Below are 12,614 nucleotides of genomic sequence, written 5' to 3'. Positions count from 1 at the left end.
AAGTCCCTTAATGCTCCCCACTCTTCCATTGTTAAATTCGGTTGAGTGGATCGTATTCTTGGTTGGATAGCACATAAATCTTGGGAGACTAATTTGGAAAAAATGTCCAAACTGCTGCAATCAGTAGGCGGGGGCATTCTAGTGCTTTTGGTTTTTAGATCGGTGAAAGGACCCTTTCCTGTATGATTCCCATTGTCATTGGATAGATCTGCCAGCAATCTGACATCATCCAGCATCTCCATTGGTATTCCTAGCCTAGCACATTCCGCCCTATCATTGTGTTTAAAGAATTTCCTCCATCTCAGTTTTCTAAGAAACAGTTCCACATCCTTCACCCAGTTGAAGGGGTCAAACCTAGTTGTTGGAACAAATGATAGGCCATAACTGAGAACTCGTTTTTCAATATCTGTAAGAGTATAACTAGAGAGATTGATTACCTGATATCCCATCGAATCTTGAGGGACTATCTTCTCCTGGGATTTCTTGATATATGGTTCCGTAAATTGTATGGGTCTCTTGCCCCTAAAAAAGAGGATGATGTTGCTGGAAGGGGTACTGATTGTGTCAATGGTAACGGTAAGGAGGGAATAGGGGCAGTTGGGGGATTTAATGTAGCTCTCTGCCCAGACCCATGTGCCAATGATCCATAAGGTAAGGATAAGTTGGGTTGCTGTTGTTCCTGATCCCATTGTCTCGGCTGTCTATAATTTGGTCTACTCCAGTTGTTTCTATTTCTAAAGTTTCTCCTACCCCTACTTCTACTCCTGTTGAGTTGGCCCTGAGGTTCTGAGTCAGAAAGATCCGATGAGGAGGGGTCAAAGGATGCTCCTCCCGTCGGCACTGACACGTTATTACTGCCTGAGAAGTCCCCCAGATCTCTCAGAAAGTGCTTGTGCTTTCTAGTCTTTAAATTTTGCTGGTATTTGTCCACAGCTATTTGTAAAGCAATTTCTTTAGTGCCGAAATCTGGATCTCCTTGGTGTTTTAAAGCTTCCTCCCTCAGTGTTTGTAAGTCCTTGGAAGTTTTTTCCAAGGTGACTTTTTCCTCATCCACCAGGATGGTCATCAACCTGATGGATGAGTTTATCAGTTCTTCTTCCCACTTTTTTAGAAGGCTTTCTGTCCTGGAGCGTTCTGCCGGGACTAGGTTGACCCTCAATCCTCTAGGTACAATTTTTTGTTTTATATATTGTTCAAGGGACTGCACCTCCCACCATGATTTTAAATTCAGCTTATAGGCCAGCAGTAAGTCTGAAAAGATATTTTTCAGGTTATTTTTGGTGTTCCCTAGGCCCTCTGGTGTTCTCTCCGAGAACACTTCATCAGCATCATCTAGCCACTTTGTAGTATTAATGGGTCCTGACAGGAAGCCCGCCATAAATGATATCTGAACCACTGACAAATATTGTATAGAGTAGTAATTATCCAAAACACCACTATTAAATCTACTCTTATAAAATCGTTTATTATAATAAGTTAAAACAGAACAAACATATTGTTCTTCTTATAAATAGGCATAGAAACATAAACATGCAGATCAAGTGCAGGTGCAAGTGTCAGACAAACAGTGCCCTCGCCTAGGGACAGCCCCAGACAATGTAGCTGAATAAGTGAGGTAGGGGTATAAATTCGTCACTGTCAGAATGATACTGCTTGGTATGTGCTGTGACTCTCCCTCACAAGTTAGCTTACTTCACTTGGATTGAGCCTAAGTTGGCATAGTAGATGTATGTCAGACTCACCGTCCTAGCTCATCTCTTAGCGGGGGTTACCACCACCAAGTAATCGTGATTAACATATAGTACAGATATAACAAACCATAGACAACAGAGACAAAGCGTTAGGTGTCCAGGGTTCTACTGTAACATAGATTTCCCTAATATGACAATACTGGATGGTTAGATTAGAGTCTAGGATGCCACTTAGCTTGTGGATCTCCTAGCTCTCCCGACGCGTTTCACCCCCCTAACGCAGTATAGGGGATCATCAGGGGATATATAGAGGAATCATTCCTTGGAGAGAATGACACCTGCAAATAAATGATGCAAAAATAAGTGAATAGGTATTAATATGAATATCCTTTAGACTGCTATCTTTGTGAGGTCATATCCCTCAGGGTAACTTACAAGGTAGTAGATCCCTGTGGTAAAGTACTTGTGTTCTTAGAAAGATGCCAGGGAGACTATCTCCAAAACCAAATAGTAGTTTCAACTTCCCATCGGATAGTGCCTGTATGTCAAAAAAGGCAATGAAAATCCATTGTGTGATGCATAGTGTATCTTAGCTCATACTCATGATAGAGATGGAAAGGGTCTTGTCGGCATGAGGCTATCTATCTTTTACCTTAACTCTCCGGGGTTGAAGGTACAGGTATAACGGGTTTGTCTATTGTAACCATGAAGTTAGATCCATTCCTGATGTTCAGGTTATCACTAAGTGTCTGGATCAAAATTGGGTCCTGTGAATAAATATAAAAAGCATTTTTGAGCCCATATCCCATCTGCCAGATTTTACATGAGCTGGGTAGCCAATACCTTTTGTCGACCAGACAGATAGAATGATCTATAGGGTTTAAAGAATACAGCTCCTCCAGATGTGGCTGATCACTGGTTTTTTTCTATAGGAAAGGTATGCTACGTTACTAGAGATCCTCATAATTATCACCCACAAATCTCAGTGAGAAGCCAAAAATGGCAGGGCATTTTACCTGTAGGGAACAGTTCATATATGGGAGTGGACAAACGGGTGCAGAGGTCCCTAGTTGCCTGCGTTCAGACCGTGTGTAAGGTTTATTCTTTTCTCCTGTAACCAATTATTACATAAAACAGTTAGGCTCGCTGAATACTGCTCAATACATGCATGGATTAAAATACACAGTGGTACATGTAATTGGTCTACCTGTAAGGAGACAAAGAGGGGAGGTATATCATGGGACTGATGGCTGCCTGTAGACCCCGAGTATATATTCCCTGTAACAGAAAAAATAATCATAATAATAACCTGTATTCATGTACCGTATTCTTAGGTTCCAGAGGTACAGATACAGGGGGCACGGTGCTTACTCCAGTACATATAATGTCTGTCATATAGATAAGTTCACGTAGTGGTACTCAGTACATACATAAATGACAGTGCGAGGGCCTTATATGCTGATACATGTGGAGAGGTTCTTTAGGGGAGGCAGCTCAAAAGAGGCACATGAGGGGACTGTGATATATATTCACTGTAAACACAACGGAGGTCCCGTATTAATGTGAGGTATTTGCTTCACAAATCCCATAAACATTGCCAGGCAGGGAGCATAAGGGATAACTTGCATAGAAGGCATAAGAAAACCAGGTTTGGAGTAGTGTTACAGTTGTATAGGGTCCTGTCCCATCCAACCTGGGGAAAGGATACGTATCTGTACTCAAAAAACCTGAAAATTTGCATGAAATAAATTTTAGGCAGGCAGATCACTTACCAGCCTATGGGCTCAACCAGCAAGGACTGTTAGTCCCGAGTGGAACGCACTCTAAGTACGCTGGGAGCCCACGGTCCAAGGATGCCAGGGGAAGATGCCAGGGGAGACCAACCACGTCTGCTTGTTACTGTCTGTTCCAAACTCCCGGATAAGGTATTTAAACCTTTTACGGGCGGGATTAAAAGTCCCGCCCGTAAACCGGAAGTGCCTCGTTGGCCGGAAGTGACGTATCGCTGTGTGTCACGGCACCATCGGCCGGAAGTGATGTATCCCTGTATGTCACATGCATCTCAGGTCAGGTGACTTGCCGGGGGCGGTGCTGAGGGACGTACTAGATCGTGTAGTTTGAATGCATCATGAGCAAATCACCTTATGTCATGCACATTTAAATACCTTATCCGGGAGTTTGGAACAGACAGTAACAAGCAGACGTGGTTGGTCTCCCCTGGCATCTTCCCCTGGCATCCTTGGACCGTGGGCTCCCAGCGTACTTAGAGTGCGTTCCACTCGGGACTAACAGTCCTTGCTGGTTGAGCCCATAGGCTGGTAAGTGATCTGCCTGCCTAAAATTTATTTCATGCAAATTTTCAGGTTTTTTGAGTACAGATACGTATCCTTTCCCCAGGTTGGATGGGACAGGACCCTATACAACTGTAACACTACTCCAAACCTGGTTTTCTTATGCCTTCTATGCAAGTTATCCCTTATGCTCCCTGCCTGGCAATGTTTATGGGATTTGTGAAGCAAATACCTCACATTAATACGGGACCTCCGTTGTGTTTACAGTGAATATATATCACAGTCCCTTCATGTGCCTCTTTTGAGCTGCCTCCCCTAAAGAACCTCTCCACATGTATCAGCATATAAGGCCCTCGCACTGTCATTTATGTATGTACTGAGTACCACTACGTGAACTTATCTATATGACAGACATTATATGTACTGGAGTAAGCACCGTGCCCCCTGTATCTGTACCTCTGGAACCTAAGAATACGGTACATGAATACAGGTTATTATTATGATTATTTTTTCTGTTACAGGGAATATATACTCGGGGTCTACAGGCAGCCATCAGTCCCATGATATACCTCCCCTCTTTGTCTCCTTACAGGTAGACCAATTACATGTACCACTGTGTATTTTAATCCATGCATGTATTGAGCAGTATTCAGCGAGCCTAACTGTTTTATGTAATAATTGGTTACAGGAGAAAAGAATAAACCTTACACACGGTCTGAACGCAGGCAACTAGGGACCTCTGCACCCGTTTGTCCACTCCCATATATGAACTGTTCCCTACAGGTAAAATGCCCTGCCATTTTTGGCTTCTCACTGAGATTTGTGGGTGATAATTATGAGGATCTCTAGTAACGTAGCATACCTTTCCTATAGAAAAAAACCAGTGATCAGCCACATCTGGAGGAGCTGTATTCTTTAAACCCTATAGATCATTCTATCTGTCTGGTCGACAAAAGGTATTGGCTACCCAGCTCATGTAAAATCTGGCAGATGGGATATGGGCTCAAAAATGCTTTTTATATTTATTCACAGGACCCAATTTTGATCCAGACACTTAGTGATAACCTGAACATCAGGAATGGATCTAACTTCATGGTTACAATAGACAAACCCGTTATACCTGTACCTTCAACCCCGGAGAGTTAAGGTAAAAGATAGATAGCCTCATGCCGACAAGACCCTTTCCATCTCTATCATGAGTATGAGCTAAGATACACTATGCATCACACAATGGATTTTCATTGCCTTTTTTGACATACAGGCACTATCCGATGGGAAGTTGAAACTACTATTTGGTTTTGGAGATAGTCTCCCTGGCATCTTTCTAAGAACACAAGTACTTTACCACAGGGATCTACTACCTTGTAAGTTACCCTGAGGGATATGACCTCACAAAGATAGCAGTCTAAAGGATATTCATATTAATACCTATTCACTTATTTTTGCATCATTTATTTGCAGGTGTCATTCTCTCCAAGGAATGATTCCTCTATATATCCCCTGATGATCCCCTATACTGCGTTAGGGGGGTGAAACGCGTCGGGAGAGCTAGGAGATCCACAAGCTAAGTGGCATCCTAGACTCTAATCTAACCATCCAGTATTGTCATATTAGGGAAATCTATGTTACAGTAGAACCCTGGACACCTAACGCTTTGTCTCTGTTGTCTATGGTTTGTTATATCTGTACTATATGTTAATCACGATTACTTGGTGGTGGTAACCCCCGCTAAGAGATGAGCTAGGACGGTGAGTCTGACATACATCTACTATGCCAACTTAGGCTCAATCCAAGTGAAGTAAGCTAACTTGTGAGGGAGAGTCACAGCACATACCAAGCAGTATCATTCTGACAGTGACGAATTTATACCCCTACCTCACTTATTCAGCTACATTGTCTGGGGCTGTCCCTAGGCGAGGGCACTGTTTGTCTGACACTTGCACCTGCACTTGATCTGCATGTTTATGTTTCTATGCCTATTTATAAGAAGAACAATATGTTTGTTCTGTTTTAACTTATTATAATAAACGATTTTATAAGAGTAGATTTAATAGTGGTGTTTTGGATAATTACTACTCTATACAATATTTGTCAGTGGTTCAGATATCATTTATGGCGGGCTTCCTGTCAGGACCCATTAATACTACAAAGTGGCTAGATGATGCTGATGAAGTGTTCTCGGAGAGAACACCAGAGGGCCTAGGGAACACCAAAAATAACCTGAAAAATATCTTTTCAGACTTACTGCTGGCCTATAAGCTGAATTTAAAATCATGGTGGGAGGTGCAGTCCCTTGAACAATATATAAAACAAAAAATTGTACCTAGAGGATTGAGGGTCAACCTAGTCCCGGCAGAACGCTCCAGGACAGAAAGCCTTCTAAAAAAGTGGGAAGAAGAACTGATAAACTCATCCATCAGGTTGATGACCATCCTGGTGGATGAGGAAAAAGTCACCTTGGAAAAAACTTCCAAGGACTTACAAACACTGAGGGAGGAAGCTTTAAAACACCAAGGAGATCCAGATTTCGGCACTAAAGAAATTGCTTTACAAATAGCTGTGGACAAATACCAGCAAAATTTAAAGACTAGAAAGCACAAGCACTTTCTGAGAGATCTGGGGGACTTCTCAGGCAGTAATAACGTGTCAGTGCCGACGGGAGGAGCATCCTTTGACCCCTCCTCATCGGATCTTTCTGACTCAGAACCTCAGGGCCAACTCAACAGGAGTAGAAGTAGGGGTAGGAGAAACTTTAGAAATAGAAACAACTGGAGTAGACCAAATTATAGACAGCCGAGACAATGGGATCAGGAACAACAGCAACCCAACTTATCCTTACCTTATGGATCATTGGCACATGGGTCTGGGCAGAGAGCTACATTAAATCCCCCAACTGCCCCTATTCCCTCCTTACCGTTACCATTGACACAATCAGTACCCCTTCCAGCAACATCATCCTCTTTTTTAGGGGCAAGAGACCCATACAATTTACGGAACCATATATCAAGAAATCCCAGGAGAAGATAGTCCCTCAAGATTCGATGGGATATCAGGTAATCAATCTCTCTAGTTATACTCTTACAGATATTGAAAAACGAGTTCTCAGTTATGGCCTATCATTTGTTCCAACAACTAGGTTTGACCCCTTCAACTGGGTGAAGGATGTGGAACTGTTTCTTAGAAAACTGAGATGGAGGAAATTCTTTAAACACAATGATAGGGCGGAATGTGCTAGGCTAGGAATACCAATGGAGATGCTGGATGATGTCAGATTGCTGGCAGATCTATCCAATGACAATGGGAATCATACAGGAAAGGGTCCTTTCACCGATCTAAAAACCAAAAGCACTAGAATGCCCCCGCCTACTGATTGCAGCAGTTTGGACATTTTTTCCAAATTAGTCTCCCAAGATTTATGTGCTATCCAACCAAGAATACGATCCACTCAACCGAATTTAACAATGGAAGAGTGGGGAGCATTAAGGGACTTAGAAAAAAATACGAATTTGACTATCAAACCGTCAGACAAAGGCGGAAATATTGTAGTGATGGATACAACAAACTACCCTATTATGTGCAGAAAGATTCTATCGGACGTTACTACCTACGAAATTTTAACGAAAGATCCCACAGAGGAATATACAGGCCTGCTAAAAGATATTCTTGACAAAGCCTCAGACCTCAAACTTATCTCTGATAAGGAATTTGATTTCCTCCTCCCTAAACACCCAGTAATAGCTACGTTCTACGCTACCCCAAAAATTCATAAGGGCCTATCTCCACTCAAGGGGCGCCCAATTGTGTCTGGGATAGATGCTCTTTGTCAGAACTCTAGTATGTACCTGGACAAAATCCTTCGCCCATTTGTTATCAGTTTACCATCTTATGTCAGAGACACAAACGACTTAATATCTAAACTAGATGGTATCGTTTTGGACTCAGGAACCATCTTAGTTTCAATAGATGTGGAACAGCTGTACAGCAGCATCCCACATGAAAAAGGGCTGGAAGCGGTACGATATTATCTATCAACAAAAGGGAATCAATTCAGTGCACACAACGAGTTCGTGATGGAGATGTTAACATTCGTATTGACACACAACTATTTCCTATTTGGGGGAAAATTTTACCACCAGCTGAGGGGCACGGCAATGGGGAGCCCTTGCGCCCCCACCTATGCCAACATGTTCCTTGGCTGGTGGGAAGACACACGTGTATTTAGGGAAGAAGATACGGTGTTCTGTCCCCACATTCATATGTGGGGTCGCTATATCGACGACATACTCGTCCTATGGACGGGAGGGACCTCTTTGTTCCTCCAGTTCATGGAGAAATTGAATATAAACAATCTGGGGCTGAAATTCACCCATGAAATAGGAGGTGAATCTCTAGCCTTTTTGGATGTCAAAATTTTTAAGAACATGGACGGTACTCTATCCACCTCTATATTTAGGAAACCCACAGCCACCAACAGTCTTCTCAGATGGGAGAGTCATCATCCCACACCCTTGAAGAAAGGCATCCCGAAAGGGCAATTCCTGCGCCTTAGGCGTAATTGCTCATCCCTGAGAGAATTCGAAAGACAGGCGGTTGATATGAAGGGTAGGTTCCATAGTAGGGGTTATCCTGACCCTATTGTGGAACAATCATATCGGCATGCCAAAGTGAGGAATAGGAAAGACCTCCTGGCCTCAAAAAAGAATGAGAATAAGAACGACATCATTAGGCTTATCGCAACTTATGATGATCAGAACATGAGGACAATGGAAATCCTTAAAAGACATTGGCCTATTTTAAAGGCCGACCCAGATATATGCGACTCAATCTCTGTCAATGCCAACGTCACCTATAGGAGGGGGAGATCCATTAGGGACTTTCTCACTCATAGTCATTTTACACCGCCAAAAGGTACAGGGACATGGTTAGAAAGGAAACCCTTAGGAACCTTTAGATGCGGTAGATGCACCTACTGTCCCCACATCAGTCAAAGCAAGACCTTTCATAATCAAAAAACCAAGAGAGCATTCAAAATCAGGGACTTTGGAAACTGTAGAACGGAAGGTGTGGTATACCTGTGCACCTGCTCCTGCTCACGTGGATACGTGGGTAAAACTAAGAGACAGTTACGAATAAGAATTGGGGAACACATAGGTGACATCATACACAAAAGAGATACAGCCATAGCCAGACATGTTAACCTTGTCCATGGTGGAGACCTGAGGAGTATATCCTTTCAGGTCATTGAGGTTATCCCCAAACCCCCACGTAAGGGAGATTGGGACAGAAAAATCCTGCAGCGAGAAGCTAGATGGACTTTTCTGCTGGACACAGTCTCCCCAAACGGCCTCAACGAAATGATCAGCTTTCATAGCTTCATATAGTGATTCTGGCCACAATCGCCTTTAACTGACAGGATAGGATCTGTTTTTACATGCTATACCCCGCGTATGGTCATTGCATACCATATACTAGTAACACTAATGTTAGACTGCAACAACTATGGGACAATTCCCTTATATGACTTTAGAAAGATGTCATCCCGGATCTAGGGAAAGCAAGAGCAACTATCTTTTGTTCATTATTTGTCCATCCAATACCTAATACTCCAATACTTAATGGTCCTGCTTTGCACGATACCTATGTGCCAATAAGGTGCGCCCTGTCTATTAAGTAATATGATGCATATATTCCGTATCTATGGAACTGTATGGAAAGCAATTATGCGCTCCATAATCATGATTCCCGCCCCTATATGACATCACCCCGCCCAGAAGTAGAACGTTATGCGTTCCACTATGGGACCCATAACATCCTCCAGTACCGCCCCTGGCAAGTCACCTGACTTACATAGTATATGACACATAGCGATATATGTATCGCAATACGTACCATATGTACATCATATCATTTTCCCCAGTTAAGCCACTGGCAGGTCACCCAACCCACGAATGTGCATGACATAAGGTGATTTGCTCATGATGCATTCAAACTACACGATCTAGTACGTCCCTCAGCACCGCCCCCGGCAAGTCACCTGACCTGAGATGCATGTGACATACAGGGATACATCACTTCCGGCCGATGGTGCCGTGACACACAGCGATACGTCACTTCCGGCCAACGAGGCACTTCCGGTTTACGGGCGGGACTTTTAATCCCGCCCGTAAAAGGTTTAAATACCTTATCCGGGAGTTTGGAACAGACAGTAACAAGCAGACGTGGTTGGTCTCCCCTGGCATCTTCCCCTGGCATCCTTGGACCGTGGGCTCCCAGCGTACTTAGAGTGCGTTCCACTCGGGACTAACAGTCCTTGCTGGTTGAGCCCATAGGCTGGTAAGTGATCTGCCTGCCTAAAATTTATTTCATGCAAATTTTCAGGTTTTTTGAGTACAGATACGTATCCTTTCCCCAGGTTGGATGGGACAGGACCCTATACAACTGTAACACTACTCCAAACCTGGTTTTCTTATGCCTTCTATGCAAGTTATCCCTTATGCTCCCTGCCTGGCAATGTTTATGGGATTTGTGAAGCAAATACCTCACATTAATACGGGACCTCCGTTGTGTTTACAGTGAATATATATCACAGTCCCTTCATGTGCCTCTTTTGAGCTGCCTCCCCTAAAGAACCTCTCCACATGTATCAGCATATAAGGCCCTCGCACTGTCATTTATGTATGTACTGAGTACCACTACGTGAACTTATCTATATGACAGACATTATATGTACTGGAGTAAGCACCGTGCCCCCTGTATCTGTACCTCTGGAACCTAAGAATACGGTACATGAATACAGGTTATTATTATGATTATTTTTTCTGTTACAGGGAATATATACTCGGGGTCTACAGGCAGCCATCAGTCCCATGATATACCTCCCCTCTTTGTCTCCTTACAGGTAGACCAATTACATGTACCACTGTGTATTTTAATCCATGCATGTATTGAGCAGTATTCAGCGAGCCTAACTGTTTTATGTAATAATTGGTTACAGGAGAAAAGAATAAACCTTACACACGGTCTGAACGCAGGCAACTAGGGACCTCTGCACCCGTTTGTCCACTCCCATATATGAACTGTTCCCTACAGGTAAAATGCCCTGCCATTTTTGGCTTCTCACTGAGATTTGTGGGTGATAATTATGAGGATCTCTAGTAACGTAGCATACCTTTCCTATAGAAAAAAAACCAGTGATCAGCCACATCTGGAGGAGCTGTATTCTTTAAACCCTATAGATCATTCTATCTGTCTGGTCGACAAAAGGTATTGGCTACCCAGCTCATGTAAAATCTGGCAGATGGGATATGGGCTCAAAAATGCTTTTTATATTTATTCACAGGACCCAATTTTGATCCAGACACTTAGTGATAACCTGAACATCAGGAATGGATCTAACTTCATGGTTACAATAGACAAACCCGTTATACCTGTACCTTCAACCCCGGAGAGTTAAGGTAAAAGATAGATAGCCTCATGCTGACAAGACCCTTTCCATCTCTATCATGAGTATGAGCTAAGATACACTATGCATCACACAATGGATTTTCATTGCCTTTTTTGACATACAGGCACTATCCGATGGGAAGTTGAAACTACTATTTGGTTTTGGAGATAGTCTCCCTGGCATCTTTCTAAGAACACAAGTACTTTACCACAGGGATCTACTACCTTGTAAGTTACCCTGAGGGATATGACCTCACAAAGATAGCAGTCTAAAGGATATTCATATTAATACCTATTCACTTATTTTTGCATCATTTATTTGCAGGTGTCATTCTCTCCAAGGAATGATTCCTCTATATATCCCCTGATGATCCCCTATACTGCGTTAGGGGGGTGAAACGCGTCGGGAGAGCTAGGAGATCCACAAGCTAAGTGGCATCCTAGACTCTAATCTAACCATCCAGTATTGTCATATTAGGGAAATCTATGTTACAGTAGAACCCTGGACACCTAACGCTTTGTCTCTGTTGTCTATGGTTTGTTATATCTGTACTATATGTTAATCACGATTACTTGGTGGTGGTAACCCCCGCTAAGAGATGAGCTAGGACGGTGAGTCTGACATACATCTACTATGCCAACTTAGGCTCAATCCAAGTGAAGTAAGCTAACTTGTGAGGGAGAGTCACAGCACATACCAAGCAGTATCATTCTGACAGTGACGAATTTATACCCCTACCTCACTTATTCAGCTACATTGTCTGGGGCTGTCCCTAGGCGAGGGCACTGTTTGTCTGACACTTGCACCTGCACTTGATCTGCATGTTTATGTTTCTATGCCTATTTATAAGAAGAACAATATGTTTGTTCTGTTTTAACTTATTATAATAAACGATTTTATAAGAGTAGATTTAATAGTGGTGTTTTGGATAATTACTACTCTATACAATATTTGTCAGTGGTTCAGATAAAAGATCAACCTGTACCAGAATGATGGGAAGAAAAAAGTTTGGAGAAGAAAGGGAATGGCAACTGATCCAAGGCACACCACATCCTCTGTAAAACATGGTGGAGGCTACGTGATGGCATGGGCATGCATGGCTTTCAATGGCACTGGGTCACTTGTGTTTATTGATGACATAACAGCAGACAAGAGTAGCCGGATGAATTCTGAAGTGTACCGGGATAT

The sequence above is a fragment of the Anomaloglossus baeobatrachus genome, chromosome 5 (assembly GCF_048569485.1).
Source record: "Anomaloglossus baeobatrachus isolate aAnoBae1 chromosome 5, aAnoBae1.hap1, whole genome shotgun sequence".
Taxonomy (NCBI): Eukaryota; Metazoa; Chordata; class Amphibia; order Anura; family Aromobatidae; genus Anomaloglossus; species Anomaloglossus baeobatrachus.
Note: the sequence above shows the minus strand (reverse complement) of the source record.